The sequence below is a fragment of the Canis aureus genome, chromosome 7 (assembly GCF_053574225.1).
Source record: "Canis aureus isolate CA01 chromosome 7, VMU_Caureus_v.1.0, whole genome shotgun sequence".
Lineage (NCBI taxonomy): Eukaryota > Metazoa > Chordata > Mammalia > Carnivora > Canidae > Canis > Canis aureus.
Window position 1 is genome coordinate 53580281 of NC_135617.1, and position 20668 is coordinate 53600948.

Consider the following 20668-nt stretch of genomic DNA (forward strand, 5'->3'; position numbering starts at 1 on the left):
CTAATCTAGTTATTTCAATTAATTGTATATTGAATTTTGTATACTCTGTGATAAAACAGTTCATTTGTTCAGCTTTTCTTTTGCATTCAGTTGGGACAATGGTCAGATAGACACCTCAGACCATTTGAACCCCATTCAGGTTTACAGTATGAAGAATATATTATAGCATCCCAGAAATATAACCACTCACTGTATAAAACTTCCATTCATCTCTTTTCTCTCCTTTCCCCATTTGAAATAGTTAGGAAGAGGAAATCCCATAAATGTGGACCAGAAAGGAAAAAATCTATTAAATAAAAGAAGTACATAAGTTAATGGTAATGTATTGGACATGCAATTTAAATTGGAAAACCAACTTAAATGCAAAGCAATTACTGACACTTTTAATATTAGCTAGACTAATAAAGCAGCAATTAGATCTCATTATATAGCTATAAAATTGGTTTGTAATAGATTGATTGCACCAAATGTTCCTACTGGTTTTTGATGGCCTTATGGACAAGAGTACACTTATTTTGTCTTGAGAGGAAGAATTTCTAACAGTTATGATCCATTTGAGCTCTTCTTTTTAAGTGGGCATCAAAGATAAGGCAAACAAGCAAATAGAAAACGGGGGGCGGGGGGGGGGGAACCAAGAAGGAAAGATACCAAACACTATATATACTCAAGTGTATTTATTTTTTCCAAGAGATCATCAGTTGCCTCAAAATCTTCTTGCCAGAAGCAGTTTTTAAAACTCTAATAGCAGATTGTTCATTTGTTCATACTTAAGGTAAGTGTGTGGAGATGCTATGTTAAATAGATTTTTCTCTAATTTATATAATCAAATAACTGAGTAAGTAATCTGAAATGTCTATTATTAGACCCTATAATTCTAAAAAACAAAGAAACCTCTACCCATCCATACCCTCACCCTCTCAATCTTCCTGCCTCCCTTCCCCTTCAGCATCACCAAATATGGGAAAGCCAATTAATGTGTTATTAATGAGAGAAAAAAAAATATAAGCAGTGGCCCATGACCACTGAGTGTCTGCAATGGGATTCCGAAAGGCCCCTTTCCTTGTTTCCTTATCTTTGTTTTATGTGGCACAGATTTGTGATGAATTAGTGCTGCAGAATTCCCTGGGTGTCAGACTGTGGTGAAACCGCATTCTTCTGTAGCTCCTTCTCTTTTCCTGTCCTGTTCATCTCCTCTCTCATTCATTTCTCCTGAGAGTATTCACTATATTAATCATATGCTCACAGAGGCCTATTTTAAGCTCAGTTTCTAAGAAATCTGACCTAAGACAAGGCTCTTCCTTTGTTTCTTTGAAGCATTCATTGTCCCAATTACCCATTCTCCCTTACTTTTATCAGAGATAGGGCCTCTTAGAATAGTTACACTTCCCATCACCCCATGCAGGCTTGATAAGGCTCTAAGTTCTGTTTCTTGGGAAACAGACAGAGAGATCTTTGGTAGACTTAAGGAGTAACTTTTTTTTCCAGACATGTGCCTTGTTTGCCCCTGTTCTTCCTTCCTTTACTCATCCTGCTGTAGAATGAGGACACCACCATCTTGAGTGAGGAGGATGAACAAACACCACACTCTAGGGATGACAGAGTGGCCGGATGAACAGAGTCCAGATCTCTGAAGACTTTGTAAAACAGAGCACAAAGTCATCCTTGGACAGCACACCTCTGGAATTTTACATGAGAACAAATTAAACTCTGTCTTATTTAAATTACTATGATTTTGAGTTTTCTAACACTGTGGAACCTAATCCTAACAAACACAGGGCAGGTCACAAACTGTTACATGCAAAGTCCTACAAGCCTTTATGTGTCTAAGGTATCTGGCATAAGTGAAACAATGAGCAAAAAGAGAAGTTGCAGAAGAATAAACAATACATATTGGGGATCATTCAGAAATCAATATAGTGGGGTCTAGCACTCATTGGCTGGAAGGTTGCAATCCAGAAACTCACCAGGTTTGATCTGAGGATTTTATGTTCTAAGGAGGCCAACTCTTGTCAGCTTGGCTTGTACTCACAGCATGAAACATTATCAGAATAGTGTTCTGTAATATATTGGGGTGGGGAGAGGTGTTGTGTGTGTGTGCATCTGTGTGTACTCACACACTACACAAATAAATTTTTAAGAACACCTTAAATGAGATATATGACAATATATACTAAGGTTAAAAAAGAGGAACTTTATAATCATTTTTCCTGCTTTTTAAATCATTTACTTCTTCCTCAACTAAATGGCAAAACCAACACCCAAGTTTTGATTTTCTTAAGTCTGGGTAACAAAGATGGGAAGTTATCTGAGACTCTAAAAATATGAGTCAGGAGAAATGACTCTACAATGATCTGGTACTTAAGGGGTAAATGTGCTCTCTAAAATACAGGGACACCTGGGTGGCTTAGTGGTTTAGCGCTGGCCTTTGGCCCAGGGCATGATCCTGGAGTCCTGGGATCAAGTCCCACATCGGGCTCCCTGCATGGAGCCTGCTTCTCCCTCTTCCTGTGTCTTTGCCTCTCTCTGTCTTTCATAAATAAATAAATAAATAAATAAATAAATAAATAAATAATCTTAAAAAAATACAATTGGAGCCTATTTAATGATGGTGAATAAATTCATTCAATTGTATGGGGATACTTTTTTATGATTAATTCATTATGTAGATGCAGCAAGGAGTTGTGCAACTCAAAGCTAGTACTACAAAGGAAAATTATTGTGATATCTCTATGACTCTGGGGATAATTGCTAACACTATCCCAATAAGTATGGCCAAAAATCAGACCATGTTCCCGAGCCTCATTGTGTATATTTTTGGAGATAATCAACTATTTATTCACGTATAAGGGGAAAAAAACCTATACATAGTAATACATAAGAAGGATTGCAAGAAGCAAGTGGATATGACTTAAATAATATACATGCATTCTTAATTCAATAGACATTTAAACATTTTTAGTGACATTTTGTGTCTCAAACTTAACATTCTAATCAATATTCTGTTGAACTATATTTTCTTTATAAAACTAATCAAAATAAAAACATTGAGCATTTATTGTATTCATGTCTTCCATTTTGTAGAAATCTTCCAGTTTATTTTCACTTAATATTTCCTCTAGGTTTGTTAATATTTACAGAAAGCATTGCAAATGTAACCAAATATATTAAATAAATATATTTATTACATTTGTCTGTTTAGTGCATTTTTCTTCTGATTTTAAAAATGCCTATTCTCTTCTTTTCTTTAAAGTGAACATCTGTTGTAACCTGTGGGAAGCTTTATGAATGAATATATCTTCAAGCAAAATAGCAAAAGTTTAAATTTTCTTTCTTTCTTTTCATTTGCTTCCTATGAAAGGATTATTATCTTTTCAAAAGTCACTAAAATGATCTATGGCTTGCCAACAAACAAAAGTCCAGGACCAGATGGCTCCACAGGTAAATTTTACTGAACATTTAAAGAAGAGTTAATACTTAGTCTTCTCAAACTATTCCAAAAAACAGAAGAGGAAGGAAAGCTTCCAGATTCATTCTATGAGGCCAGCATTACCCTAATATCAAAACTAGATAGAAACATTACAAAGAGAACTACAGGACAATATCTCTAATGCAAATAAATGTAAAAACCCTAGAAAAATATTAGTAAACTGAAATCAACAATGCATCCCCCCCAAAAAAATCATTCTTCATGAAAAAGTGGGATTTTTCCAGTGATGCAAGGGTGGTTCAATATTCTCAAATAAAAAAGAAAAAGCTTGGCTTGTTATATCACATGGCTGTAGGTTAGTTCAAACAAGTAATTATTTACTAATTTTTAAACTAATATCACACTTCCTCCTATAATTTATCTAACTTGATTAATTTATTCTTCTAAATTACATGCTATACTAGTGAAAAAGTGAGGGCTAATTTCACTCTTACATCAAAAATGAAAGCAAATAAATATTAAAATATTATCTGAAAAGAAAGCAGTATTCTTACACTCGACCAAATAAGTCATCAAATAACAAATTAGAACAACAAATACCTAATGCAACTCAGTCCAAAAATAAGCACAGCTTTGAGAAAGCTGTGCTAATTTGAAGTTTGTTTTTTGAGGAAAACAAAACTAAATTTTTAGAAATGCGTGTTTCCTAAAAAATTAATAAAATGCATAGAAAAAATGACCAGATATAATTACCCCCAAATTATAGTGATTATATTGCAGTCAGTAAAATGCATTCTTATTTTCTTCTTTAGTTTGCTTTAGTTCTCAATCTTCCTACAATATGCACATCAAAATCGTTCCTCTCTGTGTCCTGCATACAAAAAAGCAGACAGAGAGAAAGTTAGGAAATTACAGAAAGGTTTTAGTGGTGGTGCAATGGGAGGTTTTAATCAAGCCAATGTCCTCAGGAAAAGCTGTAAGTGCTTAAAGAGATGATCAGAGATTTTTGCATCATGTAGAAGGAAGAAACAGTCCTAGACTGCAGAACACTTCCTGCAAAGAGAGGCCCTCAGGAAGATCCTACCTGTCCCACGAGCAAGTTTAGCCCCCAAAGAGGGAAGTATGGTGTCCATGAGAACTTAAAAGGAAACGAAGAGCTCTCCAGCCACCTCTTTGCCCACCTGACATTACTGCACTCCTGTGTATCACCACGTCCTTTTCCTTCATCACCTGCAGAGCTGTGGCTGTGGAGAGGAAAAAATTCTTATTAAAACTCTTCAAAAGGCAGAAAACGCCTGGAACAAAGTAACTGTAACTGTAAAATGTCCTGAAAGGCCAATTAGAAATTGCAATACTGGGAGTTTTATTACAACTAACTCCTCCTTAATTATCAATCAATGGATTCTGTTGGAAAAAAAATCCCTCATATTCTCTGCTGGGGAAATGATGCTAATTATTTTCTGTTAATTAAGGCTGTTCTGGGATTCACACGCGCCATCCTTCAACTAAAAGATTGACACATCAATGCTAACATGATGTTCAGTGCACCCTTCTAAAGTCTTTATAACCAGTGACAATAAACTAGTGCATGTTATTTTAAACCTCTTGAATAATCATGGCTTTTTCTGGGAATGAAAAAGGGATACATATGCAATAATACAAGTTCTTTAATATGTTATTTAATGTGGCCTTGCAAATATTTAAAGAGAATCTCTCTGAAATACTGTGGCTCACTTTCACATTTTTATTAACCAAAAATTAAATACAGTATTTATAAAGATATCCATTCACAGTTCAGACAGCAGAAATATGGGTTTAAAATAATTTAATTCACTGAGTTCTCTATTATCAGAAGTAGTACATTTCAGTTGCTTTGACACAAAGCAACTACTTTGCAATTGTTTGATAAAATTATAGTCTAACTAGGATACTGCATTTATCCAAGTTAAAATTTAAGGTATAATAAAGTAAATTTGTGGTCTGACGCTTTCTCTTATTCTTTCCCAGAGTGAACAAGCTTGAATACAAAATAGCTCTCATGAGGGATCAGCCAGTCTGGCTTCAGCCTGCATGGGCCAGAATGAAAAAGTCCCAGAAGTCGTGTGACCTAAAGTGATAAGCAGAGTATAACATGTTGTTAAAGTTATTGTAGGATCTTCTTATTTATCCCATGTGCCCTGGCTACTGTCAATTACACACAAACACATACATACACACACACACACACACACACATAGGCACACATGAACATACAGATACACAAGTGAAATGCACATTCCCACTTGTTCTTCCATTAGGAATGTGGAAACAGCAGCTGAAACCTTACTGGAAATTTTAAAGAAATTACTCATTGAAATGAGAGCTCTCTCTTCTTAACCATGACATTAACTATACTTTCTTACATGTGAAGAAAAAAAATAATGGAAGCAAAGTTAACAAAGGGTGGTGATTGTTTTCCACTATTACTGCGCCTTTACATCTTTTAGTGGATATTCAAAGTATAAGTTGGTCAGTTTTGATGAACAATTACAGGTGAATAGATTGAGACACAGTGACATGAAGAGACATATTCAAATAAATGTATCAATACTGAAGCTAAGCAAATTCTATTCCATTACATAATGCACCCTCAACTAAGCAAGATTTTCATTTCAAGGAAATCGCCCCATGCACAATTTCTAACCATCTATATTTTTAGTTCAACATTTATTTCATGACCATCAACAAACTGAAAAATATTTAGATACAAAAAGAAAAACCACATTTAATGAACACGTAAAATTTATTTACTATTTGTCTAATTCTCAAAATAGAACTGTAGGATACCATTTTATAGAGAAGGAGACTGATGCCCAGAAAGGTTTAACAAAGGTTTAAATGTGAGCTCCTGGTTGCAAGCCAGGAAATACCAAGATGGTATCCAATCTTAAGATCTAATCCTAAATAACTTAAGTCATGTTCTCAATGTGTCTACTCCTATCACAGTGTCCTATTCAGTAATTATCTGGATATAACAAGGTACCGAAGAAGTTTCACAGATGTAGAAGATATGGTTGATGATTATTTGGGGTAACAGAACACAGAAATAAGCTGACAACAAATAATACAGGGCAAAATATTCTAAAATCCTATAGTTAATAAGCGATATTTGCTGACCTGGTCAGTTGTCCGTCTTGCCAACTTTCTATCTGGTCCATGACACTGTTCTGTAGTCTTTGTCAATACTGTGATTATTCCCTCACTCAGTTAAGCTCCCTCCTAAAATGGGAGCCCGCCTAGGGCAAGGAGTATGATTCACTTCTACCAAAATGACTAAATCAATGCCCGCACATTCGATCTGGCACGCTATTGTTTGCTAAGTGGATGGCTATACCAGATGCCTTAACCCATGAGGCTACTCCTTTATTTAATTAATCTTCCACGTGCCAGGCATTATGCTGGGCTTTGGGAATACAGCCCCAAATGAGACAGATGCAATTTCTATCCTCATGAAGCTTGCAGTCTAAGGGAAAGATGCATCCAATCAACAAGCAGTGGAAGTACAGGACACCAAGTGCCTGTCATGGAGCACCTAACCCAGATACTGGGGAATCTGTAATTCAGACAGCCCAATTCATTACCCCCAGATTTGTTTAAGGCACTTAGAGAGGAAGAGAAGTAAAAGCAAACTTCCCAAACCTGCAGGTGAATAGCCCCTGGGAAGAAGCACCTGAACAGCAACTGCCATTCTTCACAGCTACAGAGGAAGGAAGGAATGTAGCAATCAAAAGACAAGACGGGGCATGCTGATGAGAATACAGACTGAGCAGAACTGAGGGAGTGAATGCTCTGTCACTATCTCCAGTGCCTCCCGGGGCCACATTACTATCTGCAGGTACAGAGACACTCTCATCCTTCCAGGAACATAAGTCATCACCCTACTGTCCACTGAAAACATTTATAGGAGGAGAGGAAGGTCAGGAATAAAGATCAGCTTCTTTGTGCACGTGGCAGTGCCCATTGAGTTCACAGAGAGCAGTGCCCAACATCCGGCACCTCCAGCCTTGTTGGTCAAAGCCCAAACTGGCAGAGACGCTCTGGCTGGATTTTGCTATTCTTCTCCCCTGCAAATAAACAGAATATTTTTTACCTACGAAAGGTGATTATATGGCTTTCACTCAGCTCTTGTAATTCATTCGTACCTCCCGGCATTCATGAGTCATGGGTCTTTTACACTTGTCACAGAAACCTAATCCCTACCCTTCATGGGCCAGCTATCCTAAAGATGGCTGAACATGTAATTGCCTTGAAGTGTAAAATATTTCCCACATTATTTATTATAGCCGTGCCTGCTAGCACCTCTATGGTTGAGGTTGTGTCAGCATTTTCATTATAACCCCCTATTTCCAGCAGTAAAAATGTGCTCCAGGCTTAAACTCGGCACATGGAAAATAAGTCCAGAAGGGAATTTTCAACTACTTCTTTTTTTAAATAAATAAATTGGTTGGAGCATTTTTAAAGTTATATGACTGAAAAGGGTAAAATGTCATAAAATAAACTTTTAAAAGTTTCCCTCTCGCACTTCTAAATTCTAAGATTATGAAGACTGTGTAGTGATAAAGGTCCTCACAATTGATACAGGAGGCCAACTCCATTCCTTCTTCTCTATCCTTGAGAAGCCAAAGGAAAGAAATAGAGCCACATCCAATTCAAATTTTTAAAATCCCCTAAAGAAATAAGAAAATAGATTTGAGTCAAAAAATTAAATGGCCCCAAATTTGGAAGCAGGGCCATCTGCTAATATAGGGGCAAATGTGGTCAGATCTGGGACAAGATTGATGGCACTCTTTGAGCTGCCGATGGGTTAGAAATAGTTACATTAAAATGGAAAAAGGACGGGATTTGGCATCAATAGACCCATGCCCCAGTTCTGCCATTTATTAGACATGTATTTTAGGAAACCCATTTAAGACACTTCATTGCCATTGAGCCTCTGAGCCCTTATTTCAACATTAGAGCACTAGCATTCCAAGTTCCCCACAATTAAAAAGCATATGTTACTTGGAAGCTCTTATTAACAAAGCTGATTAGTGGGATCAATGAGATGTTCTGAAAGACCAGCTAATTACATTAGCTAACTGAGATATAAGCAGCTAAGAGTCAGGTTAGGTACGTTTCAGTGGTGGGGTACTAGTCTTGATAAGCCTAGGGCAGAAGGTACATTTGAGTTGGAGATATATTCACTCCCAGAATGAGGGGCAGTGGCTGGGGAACTGGGAGAAGCAATATGATTGGAATGAGGACAGTTTGGCTCCATGAGGTGAGTTTTAGCATCTCTGTACCTCATTTCTGGTATGGGTTTGGCGATGATACTCTAGCCTTGATGATTGATTCTGGCAACCTGTTCTTGGACTTGTGGTCATGTGCAACATATTTCCCTCCAAAGGTCAATTTTTTTCCATATGTAATCCAATATAATTTCATACATTTAGTACAATGTAGCAAGAATTAACTCTCCATTATGGGCTCAATATTATACAAGGTGCCACAAAGGATTAAAAAGATATCGCTCTCTGGGGGCTGAGTGGCCCAGTAGGTTAAAATCTGCCTTTGGCTCAGGTCATGATCCCAGGGTCCTGGGATCAAACCCCTCATCATGTTCCCTGCTCAGCAAGAAGCCTACTTCTCCCTCTGCCTCTTCCTTCTGCTCATGTTCTCTCTCTTTCAAATAAATAAATCTTTTAAAAATTAAAAAAATAAAAATGTATTACTCTGTATTATCAAGAAGTTTACATTTTTATAGGAAATGTATACACACCCACATAAAGGAAGATCAACTCCGGGTAGTGGGTGTGGTACGTGGAGAAATGGCTCACCCAAAGAAGTCCGCATTAAATCCCTAGAACCCATGACTGTAATCTTCTTTGGAAAAAAGTTTTTGCAGGTGTGATTACATTAAAGATCTTGAAATGAGAAGACAATCTTGGGTCATCTCGGATGGGACCTACATGTCATTACATACATCCTTAAGAAAGAGAAAAGGAGTAGACACTCCCATTGAGGAGAAGACACAGAAAAGGAAACAGTGTGAAGATGTGGCAGAGATTGGAGTGATGTACCCTCAAGCAAAGGAATGCAGCAACCACTAGAAGCTAGAAGAGGCAAGGAATAGAGTATCTCCTAGAGCCTCCAGAGGGAGTGTGGGCCAGCTGACACCTTGATTTCAGACTTCTGATTGTTAGGGCAGTGAGAGAGTAAATTTCTGTTGTTTTAATCCTCTTAATTTGTGGTAATTTGCTCCTGTAACCACAGGAAACATAAGGAAATGAAGTCCAGTATGGATGAGTGGAAGGAGTGGAGAGGAGGAAACCCAAAGATTACGCAGACCAACCAAAAGTTAATTTTGCCTCCAAATTACGGTTAATGTGATCCAAGGCATGGAAGGTTGCCTCTTGGCAGTAGCCAATTGTAATATATATTTTTTGCACTGACTTCTATGAATTGTCTCTAAACCTTTAAAAATCTATGTGTTTTCTAATGCTAAGTTTTTCAACGAACCATTAGCTAAAGTCAGCAAAAATATACTTTAGCAACAAATGAAACCCTTCTTCAAATGGTTGTATCATCTGTGGAAAGAGACAGCACTTTGTTGTAAAGGAAGGGGCAACACTTCGATGTTTAGTAATGATATTCACAAGCAACATTCAAAACTACAGCTTGAAAGATGAATCCTTTCTGGTCATTTTATCAAATTTCCTGATGTCAACAGAATATTAATTTCATAGGCAAGGAATCAACTTCTCCAATTTTTTTTTATATGAGAAGTATGGCTTTAAAAAAAGGTCATTGAATTTTAATAAAAGGAAAAAAGTTCATCTCTCCTTAATCCTGGAATTATTCAGTAACCACATTCGCCATGGGACCAATAATTTGAATTGATTCAGCCAAAATCAACCAAAATATTGAGGGAAAAGTAGATTTTGTTTACCTGAATGATAAAATTAATTCATTTGACCAGAAACACTTTTTTGTCTTAACTTTCATTGGCAGTAGTTTTTTTGAAAGCACATTAACTCTCTTTCCTCCTTCATAAGTGTAGACATTTAGGGAAAGGGCTCATTAATCTGTTGCACTGGAAGAGGCTGGTCCCAGCATGGTCAAGAAGCCCTATAGGAGGGCTTATACTATTATTACCTCCAATTACATCTGCACCGTGAGCTGTTCCTTCTTTCTTTTTTTTTTTTTAATAATAAATTTATTGTTTATTGGTGTTCAATTTGCCAACATACAGAATAACACCCTCCTCTTTCAAAGACCATTTCATAAACATGTTTGTGGGATTGAGGCGTGGAGCCAGAACACCCGTTTATTTATACTTATAAATTGTATTTATAAATCCTATGGACTAGGATTCCTGAATTGTTGTGACCACAGCAATGTCTTCATTTCAGCAAGCCACTTTCATATTCTGGATTTCTCTAAAGAACCTATCAAATTTATAAGTAAATAGCTCGTCGCTAAATGTTTTATTTCCCTGATAGAATGTAAGCTCCACAAGGGTAGAGCTCCTACTTGTTTTGCTCATTACTCTATCTTAATTAAACACAGGAACTTTAGTACACATAAACACAGGTGGGTGTCCAAGTACACATCGGTCTACTTATAAGTATGATATTGACTTATACCATAAGAATTAGCAGTAGTTGGACAATTGATGTAGAAAGCCCGCTTGCTCTTTAGTCAAAGAAAAAGCCAGAGAAAAGTGCACTTTGAGACATATACATTTAAAGATGGAACAGGCTTCTCAATTCTTTTCTTAACGTTTGGGAGATTTCACAGGGATAGGAATCCTTTCATCCTTCTAAATCCTGGATTCTAGGTTATCATCCCTGTGTGTTCAAGATCCCAGAGCCTTGAAAAGCTGTTTCCTGGCACTACATTTAGTTATTCTGCTAGAGGCTAGACTGATGACTGATGACCAACTGCCCACAGGGACAACTGCTTTCTGTATCTGTCCCCTGCTCAGGCCCAGGCATAGGTGGTACCCATGTGAGACAGTCACCTCCTTGGGGCAAAAGGTCAGGTTAATGATTGAACAAAGGAAACTGAAAAACTATGCGAAGATAGGATTAGTTTGCCTGTGCATAGTGTTACTTCAGTTTAAAAAAAAAAACGGAGATCAAGTGGTTATGTGCTACTCCAAATCACAGAATAGAATTGTACTTTTGGAAAAGACTTAAAGAATTTTAAGAGATCTCTTTCATAGTTTTTTCCCATGAAACCTACGTACTCTTATTTCTCCCTTCTCCCCAGCATGGCCACATTCCAGGCTGGTCTCTGCTGCCCTCAAACAAATACCCCATATCTCTGTGGTTTCACTTTTTTTTTTTTTCTCTTTGCCTGGCATTCCCTTTCCTTGGCCAAATCACATCTATCCTCTCCTTCTTCTGCAATTGATCTTTCATTAATTTCCCTTCCTTGAAACTCCTTCAATATTTTGCATCACAAAATTTAGCAAAACAACATACTCTAACAAGTACTGAGTTATGTATGCTTGTTCTATTTCCTCAACCTAATTTATAGGACATAATTATAAGTACCTTGAGGACTGGATCAGTATCTTATACATTTCCTGTAGCCTCCATTTCCACTCAGACTAGGGTCAAATGCATAATAGGTAGTCCATAAATACCTACCAATGATGGATTTATATCTATCAGATTAAATTCAGTTCCCATCTCCCCTATAATGAGGGAAGCTACGGTGCAGGGAAAGATCAGATTCTTCGCGATTACTAATTTAAAAGAAATACTCCATAACTCCGTGATAACAAATTGAAATGTTTGATCCATCTATTCATTTATCTCTCAAACATAAAATAATGCTTTTTCATTTCACTCTGCTCTTCTTCCATTTTACAAGGTGATACAGTTCAGGGCAGGCCATGTCAGAATGTGCCACTATGGAACGTGGATTATTTTGAGCTAAAGGTGATTAAGGCCCAACACACTCAAGAAGAGCTTTTTACCTCCCTGTTAACTGTCTAGGGACACCTGGGTAGCTCACTGGTTGAGCATCTGCCTTTGCTCAGGACATTGAGTCCCACATCCGGCTTCCTTCATGGAGCCTGCTTCTCCCAGTGCCTATGTCTCTGCCTCTGTGGTGTGTGTGTGTGTGTGTGTCTTTCATAAATAAATAAAATCCTAAAAAAATAAAACTGTCTAAAAGAGTTCAGATATGGAGTCTGTATCAAAAATAGAACAATTACCAAAGAATTATTTTGTTTTACGTAAGAAAGACTTCTCCACGTGACATGGCAAATATTGTTTACCAAATATGCACTCCTCCCATCTTCCTGTGAATTGTTTCCTTCCCCTTGAAGCCTCAGACTTCTACTCCCTTCTCTTTACGTTAGGATGGCATATAAGCCTCAAGTGTTTGACTGTCATTGAGGCTCTAATGTCTTTGTGGTACTCTTACATATAATGATTAAATTTGTTTTTCTCCAAAAACAATTTTTTCTCCTGTTACTTTGTTTTTATGTCAGTTTAATAATTAAGCTAGTCAAGAACCTAGAAGAGAAGAAGGGAAAAGTTTTCTGCCCCTATAGTTTTGGTGCCTAACATGGGGCTCTTCACTGGCTGGACACTATTCAGTCCTAGACTGCTGCAGTAAGAGGTCCTGGGACTTCTGACAAGCACCAGCAGAAGGTAAGAATTCCTACAACAATCTCCTGAATCTTTGCCGGTAGGGGCTGTTAGATGCAAAAATGGTGAGAATCCTTTTCTTTTTCTACATTTAAATTAGCAGGAGAGAATATTTGTGTATACTAGTTCCTTGGGTATAGCGACTTTGGTAAATGTCTGTTACGAGTTCTCTTGATTTCTGTTGATCCTGTTCCTCCAAGAGATGGTCATTGTTTTCTTTTGTCTTTGTGTGTGTGTGTGTCATTTGTCTTAAAGAGAAAAAACTCTATGACTTTGTAGAACACAAGTACAGGTTCTATAAGTCTGGCATTTGAGCCAGCCTCACAGATTGATGAGTTCATGCTTCTCACCAGGCTGATATCTGCTGAGATAAATTGTTGCTGTAGTCCCCTATTTGAAAAATGGATGAGGTATTCCTTTCATTTTATTCTATGTCTTGAGAGCTCGGCATTATAAGCAATGAGAATATTCTCTCTAGCTTCTGCCATCCAGAAGATGCACACACTGGTGTGCACCTGGTAGCCAGTCAAATAGATTGAGATTCCAAGACAAACTGAAAAAAAAAAAAAAAAATCCTGTATTTGAAAAAAATATTTTTTTAAAGAGCTCTCATCCTAAACAGTTGTCTTATTGGTATCTGTAGAAAAACCAAATTAAAAGGTGGATCCAAGGAAGTACTACATCTAGTCTTAGGGATTCCTATAACAAGATCAAGGAACAAAAATTAGAACAAAAATTAAAGTTCACATCCAATATATATTTCCTTTCTCAAAATCCAGCCTTCACTCCTTGATAAATTCCCTTAGCTTTCAAAACAACTCCAACTTTCCCAGAAAATCCCTTAAATACCCAGTTACCTGTTTTAACTTCTATTTCCCTGCAAGATTTACAGGGAGCAGTCTGGCCTGACTTCTAGGCCTGGGTTATATAGGTTACTTATATAAATGCTGAATGTTAGGAAGTGAATTTAACAGAAGCACCTGGGACAAGCAGCAAGGCTCACTTTACTGTCCCTTATAACTCCTACTACTTTCCAGGGCTCTGTAATCAGGCCCTGCCAGCTGCAGGCCTTTGTATGCAATAGTCTTTGTGGAAATATCCTGGGCCCTACCACAAAGAATTCCTGTCTCCTAGGCAGGAGCAGATCTTTTAAAGTATAAAGCCATTTTACTTCCACTTTTAGAAGATCCTACCAAATTTAGAGAGGAATTAGAGAGAACAATGACCATTCACAAAGACCTCCTATGGCTAGAGGTGTTTTTCCCTCTCAAGATTATGCTGTACTTAACACACAAGCTAGATGGCTCCCTAGAAGACACACCCCTTCTTGAATAAAAAAAAAATAGAAGGCCAGATATTCTCACATTCTCTTCTGCAAATGATCAGGAAATGGCTCAGCTGGAAGCCGATATTTAAGTCTTGATGGGAGCAATATTAGAGGCTTCCCCCCACCCCCGAAACTGAATTGGTCTAAGGTTGAATTGGCACTGAGAAAGACGAGCATCCAAAGACCTTTCCTGAATGCTGTATACAATTTAGGGCATACTGCGCTAAGCCCAGAAGCTCCGGAGCAGAGAAATCTTAATGTCTACTTTAGTAGGATATTTTCTCCCTCATAGAAAGAGGCGAATTCAAGATAATGTAGTTCAGGGGATCCCTGGGTGGCGCCGCGGTTTGGCGCCTGCCTTTGGCCCAGGGCGCGATCCTGGAGACTCGGGATCGAATCCCACGTCAGGCTCCCGGTGCACGGAGCCTGCTTCTCCCTCTGCCTGTGTCTCTGCCTCTCTCTCTCTCACTGTGTGCCTATCATGAATAAATAAAAATTAAAAAAAAAAAAAAAGATAATGTAGTTCAAAGGGCCAGCCACTCTGTGAGTGTCATAATAGAGGCAGCTACTCAACTTTTTAAGACTAGCTTGTAAGAATACAGGAAAAAGAAAAAGATGGGCACCGAGGGGGGCACTTGACCGGATGAGCACTGGGTGTTATGCTATATGTTGGCAAATCGAACTCCAATAAAAAAAAAAAAAATACAAAAAAGAAGAAAGAAAGAAAGAAAGAAAGAAAGAAAGAAAGAAAGAAAGAAAGAAAGAAGAAAGAAAGAAAAAAGAAAGAAAGAAAGAAAGAAAGAAAAGAAAGAAAGAAAAAGAAAGAAAGAAAAAAGAAAAGAAAAGAAAGAATTAAAAATTCTTGACTTGCAACCTTAAATCTTTAGAGAAATAAAAGCATAACTCTGAGAGCAACTCTAAGTCTATTCGGGGCCTTTCCTATTTGCCTCTAGACATTTGCAGATTTTGTAAAGACCCAGGACACTGAAAGTACAATTGTCCTGCACCTAAAAAAAAGGAGGAAAAATTTCAATAGTAATTACTTCAGCCTTCAGATAAGAGAGAAATATCCCAAAACTCCTAGAAGAAAACCGACACTTTTCTCTGTCCACTAAAGATGCAAATCTTGTCATTTCTTTGAAATGTAAACTGCCTAGGAGATAACTAAAACAAGGACTGAAGACTGTTAAAAAAGGGAGGAGGGCTTTTAAAATACCAGCTGCTAGCAAGGCTCTCCTGCCCTAAATCTAAAGCCCAGCCTCTTTAAGATTGCTTGACAAGAAGAAATACAAATCTTAAGAGTCTTCTCTATAAACATTAGTAAAAAGCTTTTAAACAGTTCACCTTAAGTCTTTCCATCTCCCAGACGCAATTATTTATAAACCAGAAAGTTTTGTATTGCACTTGATCCATGTGGAAAGTTTTGGAATGAAAACTCTTAAAAAAAAAAAAAAGAAAGAAAAAAGAAAACTCTTAAGATCTCTCTTTGTGTCTGTCTGTATATTTAGGTATGTCTATATATGTGCATTATCAATATGGTGTTTTTCTACCTCCAGATGGTAATGCCAAAATTAATTTGTAAAAGAGCTCGATTTAATTGGCTTAAAAATAAGCACTTATGAGTTAAGTATCTCTAAGTCTCAGAAATATCAGAGAAACTAAGTCAATGTTTCTCAAGTTCACACAATCCTGGATATTTTCGGCAAATAAAAGCTAGTTTAAACTTGTTGCTTTAATTAAAATAGACATGTCTTTAGAATTATCAGCATTAAGTATAATAATTTTATTCTATCTAGGTTTATTGAAAATCAAATAAGCTCATGTTATGTCTCGTTCAAAATTTGTCAGCAAGAAAAATAAGATGATGGCAAGCTGTCTTCATGTCTCATGAAGTTTTCATGGGCCATCTAAATATGATTGTTAAAAAACAAGTATATTAAATCCGCAAAAGTGGGATAAGAATTTTTAGGTGAATTTTTAGTGATTATTTTATAGTATGTCTATACTTAAAAACTAGTTTCCCAAATTTCCTTGGTAACTTCCACCCTTATAATTTTGCTCAGTTAAATTAAATGATAGGAAATCATTAAATATCTAGATCCTTTCCAAATAAGATAAAATACCAAGGCATTAATTATTAAACATACGTTTCCTTTTACTGGGGAACCAAAAATATTTGGTTCATTAGTAAACATATCCTGTGCCACACTGAAAAATTTACTATGAGAAAACATGTTTCTAGAAATTAAAAAAAAAAATTATTAATTTGCCAAGCCGCAAAATGCTAATGTAAAAGACATCTCATAATTGTTTACTTCTTTGTTCTCACTAAAAATTAAGATTTTAAGGGTTAAAATTCTAATATATAATTAAATCCACTAGAAATTATAAGGAAAACATCTCTGAATGCAAGGAAAGCAGGATGTGTGTTTTCAGTAAATGAAAGCATGAGGAATGGAAATGCATTTTTGTTAAGTCCTAAAGGAAGGCTAATCATTTCAAAATGGGAAAGAGGGACAAAAATCTGAACGTAAAATAAAGTTGTAGAAGGTTTGTGAGAAAAGATTCTTTGAAAGGCATTTTAGTGTATGATCAAGCTGGCTAAGTTTAGAATAAATTTATTAAATTAAATGAATCTTAATATCAAAAATAAACTTCAAAATTAGAATTTATTTTTTTCTCAGTTAAAAGGAAAAGGTTTTTCTTAAACTATCTCCTCTTGATAAAAGATTATAAAAGGTTTTTCTTTATGTTTTAAGGTAATCTACTCAGAAAACAAATATTTTGTGTCTTGTCAAATTAATTTCCTTTGTCTTTATTAGGTCTTGATTACTTTAAAAAGCTGAGTCTTCTCTATTAAAAGAGCTAAGGGATGTGTGAGTGTGTGTGTGTGTGTGTGTGTGTGCGCGTATGTGTGTTACAACTATTTAGCTTTCTGTGTTTGCCTACAAAGTCTTTGTAACTCTGGTTAAATGAATAAGTATCATCTCACAGAGACCTATAATTGTATTTGAATGTTTTAAAAACTTTTTGATATTTTGACAAACTTCTCAACAATCAAATTCTAATTAGTCTTTTTGACCTTGAACTAATTTTGGGATTTTGCAGAGCCCCTACAATAACTCAAAGGTTTTTTTCTCTCTCTTTATAGAACAGGAAGTGTTAAACTAATTATGTTTATTTGACATACTACATTGCAAGGGAAGCATTGTCAAATAAGAAGTAATACTAAGCCTTTTTCATGTTATATTGTATAGGTATGTAAGTGTTCTGTGAAATTCCTTGAAATGTAATATGTCCTGGTAAGAATGTCAGTCATAATTCCAGTTATCTTAAAATGTTATATGTCACAAAAATAAGCAAACTTTCTTGTCAATTGCATTGCAATAAACTCTCATCAGATCTTTAATCATGGCTATTTTCAAATCTTTTGTCATTTACATACAGTTATTGATTCACTCTGATGCTTTTGCAAAGGATTTACAAAATGGCTTCATCTTCAAGAAGATCATGGGAAGTATTCTAGAATACAGGTTTCTGATAACTTTAAGTTTAAAAAAAAAATGAACTGGGTAGGAATTTCCAGAGCTCGTGAAAAAATTGGATTCAAGCAGAACAAATATTAATTACATAAGATTGAATGAACTGAGGAGAGTATCTATAATTTTTATGACTTTTTTTGAAATACTGCTGATCTTTTTAATGTTTTGGGTTTTTTCCAGATTAAGGAAATTTTTTTTTTCCTTTTCTCTTAAGCTACCTATGATTTAGAGAAATTTGGTTAAATATATCTTTGTGAACAAAAGTGAGACATTTATCTTTTTCTCACCATCTGATCCCTCCAGAATTCAGAAAGTCTTGGTGAGTATTCTTATTTCATGGTGATATAGTCACTTGCAAATGTTTACTAAAAATCTGTTCTTATAACAGGACAGAATTGGAAACACTGACTATATTATCAAGGTTTTGACTGCAGTGTCATATTTGAGAGAGACACGCATAGACTCAGAGATGACCTAACAGCTTTATGGAGCTAGGTAGACTTCATGTAGCTAATAAAGCTCCTTGGAAAAATCAGCCTGGCAACTTCCTTTAGGGTTCCCAGCGCCTCACAAGGTGAGGAAGGAAAGTTAACTTCTGGAAGGTGCAGGAACCTCCAGATATTCTGGAGACCTTTAGAAGAGAGGAATTAACCCAAATCTATAGATATTGCAGGTGAAATCTAAGGGCAAGTGCTTGGCCTGGCTTCTTAGCCTCAAAAGGTTTTCAAAATCCAATCTAAGATTCCTTACAAGAAGTTCCAGCAGACTCTAAAAAAAAAAAAAAAAAAAAAAAAAAAAAGAAGTTCCAGCAGATTAAAAATTCTATATAGTCAATTCTTGCTGCACTTATGTAAATAATCAAGCCAGGTTTATGAAACTAGATTTAATTTGCAAACAATTAGTCTTACTACAGTTACCTTTGATAGAAATGAGGGTAATGGTAAAGAGTAAATTATGGTTCAGTAGAAACTATAGTACACATTTGTGGAGATTAGATTCTAGTTCTGTTAATTGCCTTTGGGGTTTGTTTTTTAACCTGTCAACTGAACTAGATACTGGATTCTCCCAATTTCCTCCAATATTTGGTTCAACTCTCCAAACTAACTTTTCCAATATTGGTCTCACCCTTCTGACCTGAAATCATTGAGAACTAAAACTGCCGTTTCCCAAAGCCACGCAAGCTAACGTCAGACAATTCAATATAAACTTCAGAGAAATCACCACAATAGCTCATCTATAGACAATCTCCATGCCTGTTGGTGTGTGGACCACTCTGAAAGATCATCAGAGGCAAGCAAATTGTAAAACAGGAGAATCTCTCAAAATGCCATTGCTGGCCCTCACTCCATCTGAAGATACTTGGTGCCTGACATCTAGAAATCTTTTCAACTAGCCCTTTAAAATTCAGAAACTGGTGTATAATTTGCTCCAATCACTAACCATCACTTTTCTTTTGTTTCCATAGAAATGGTTTATTAAATAGCTGATACCTTGTAGAATACCAGGCTAACTTTGGGAGCGCAGCAGCATCACTGCTTTTTTAAATGAGACAAAACTATTTAGTTGAATTGACCTATTTTCGAGACTAAGAGATTAACTCAAGAAATTATGGAAGAATGTACCAGCTCAGCTTTTAATATGTGAGAGTTCTGGAGAAGTTTCAGAGGAGGGAACCAATGGGATTCAAGGTAGATCACCCCAAAGTGTGCCATTTTGGCACATAGATTATTTTAAACTGAAGACAATTCAAGGCCCAAGAAACTCAAAAAGAGCTTTTAACCTCCACCCTAACTGCCTAAAAGAATTTAGATTGGGAACCCATAACACGAAGAGAGTTATTCCTACAGGTAACATTGTTTTGTTTTGTTTTGCATAAGAAAGACTTCTCTGAAAAAAGAAGAAACAAACAAAAAAAAAATGAACAAAAGAAAGAAAGAAAGAGAGAGACATAGGGAGATACTTCTCTGCAAGGCCTGGAAAACATTTGTTTACCAAACATTTGCTCTTTCTATGTTCCTAAGAATTGTCTTCTTCCCTTTGACACCCAGACTTCTTTCCCCTTCTCCTTAGCTATGGATGAAATATAAGCCTCAACTGTTTAACTGTCTTTGAATCACATGTCTTTGTAGGGCTCCTGTATTTATGATATTTAATTTGTTTTTCTCTCCTTGATCTGTCTTCTGTCAGTTTAATTATTAGGCCAGCCAAAAGAACCTAGGAAGGAAAAGGTTTTCTTCCCCTATGAAAAGAATAACTATAAGTGCATGTCACATGTTTCTGGCTCCTACATCAGGATTTTAAAATCTCCTTGTTTTTTAATGTACAGCCAAGGTTGAACACTTCTGACTTAGGAAAACACATTTGAGAATCTGTGAACACTTCTGGAAAAAAAATCTCACCCTGTATGATTACCTGGCCTAGTGGCAGTTGGTGTAGAAATACAAAAGTGACTATGACAGAATTTCTGACATTAAAGAACTCATAGTCCAGGAGACAAGTATTATAGTTATTCATAACTACAGAACAAACCAACTCAAAATATAGTGCCTTCAAACAAGAGCCGTTTTCTTATATTTTATAATTTTGCTGAACAGGAATTCAGATAGTTCTCAGCTAGGTGATTCTTTGCTCTGAGGTCCCTCAGTGGTATTCAGTTGGTGGGTGGGCTGGAGTATCCACATATCTG

At 36.4% G+C, this 20668-nt stretch overlaps 1 long non-coding RNA gene across 2 annotated transcripts; it reads left to right on the forward strand.

Annotated features, from left to right (window-relative positions):
* Positions 1-3256: 3256 nt before the first annotated feature.
* Positions 3257-20083, forward strand: LOC144317389 (uncharacterized). 2 transcript variants are annotated; one of them, XR_013383392.1, is made up of 4 exons: positions 3257-3438; positions 17888-18301; positions 19448-19670; positions 19864-20083. It is a non-coding gene; the product is annotated as an uncharacterized LOC144317389 (long non-coding RNA). The 2 variants fall into 2 exon arrangements; XR_013383391.1 differs by having other exon boundaries at positions 19448-20083.
* The last annotated feature ends 585 nt before the right edge of the window (positions 20084-20668 follow it).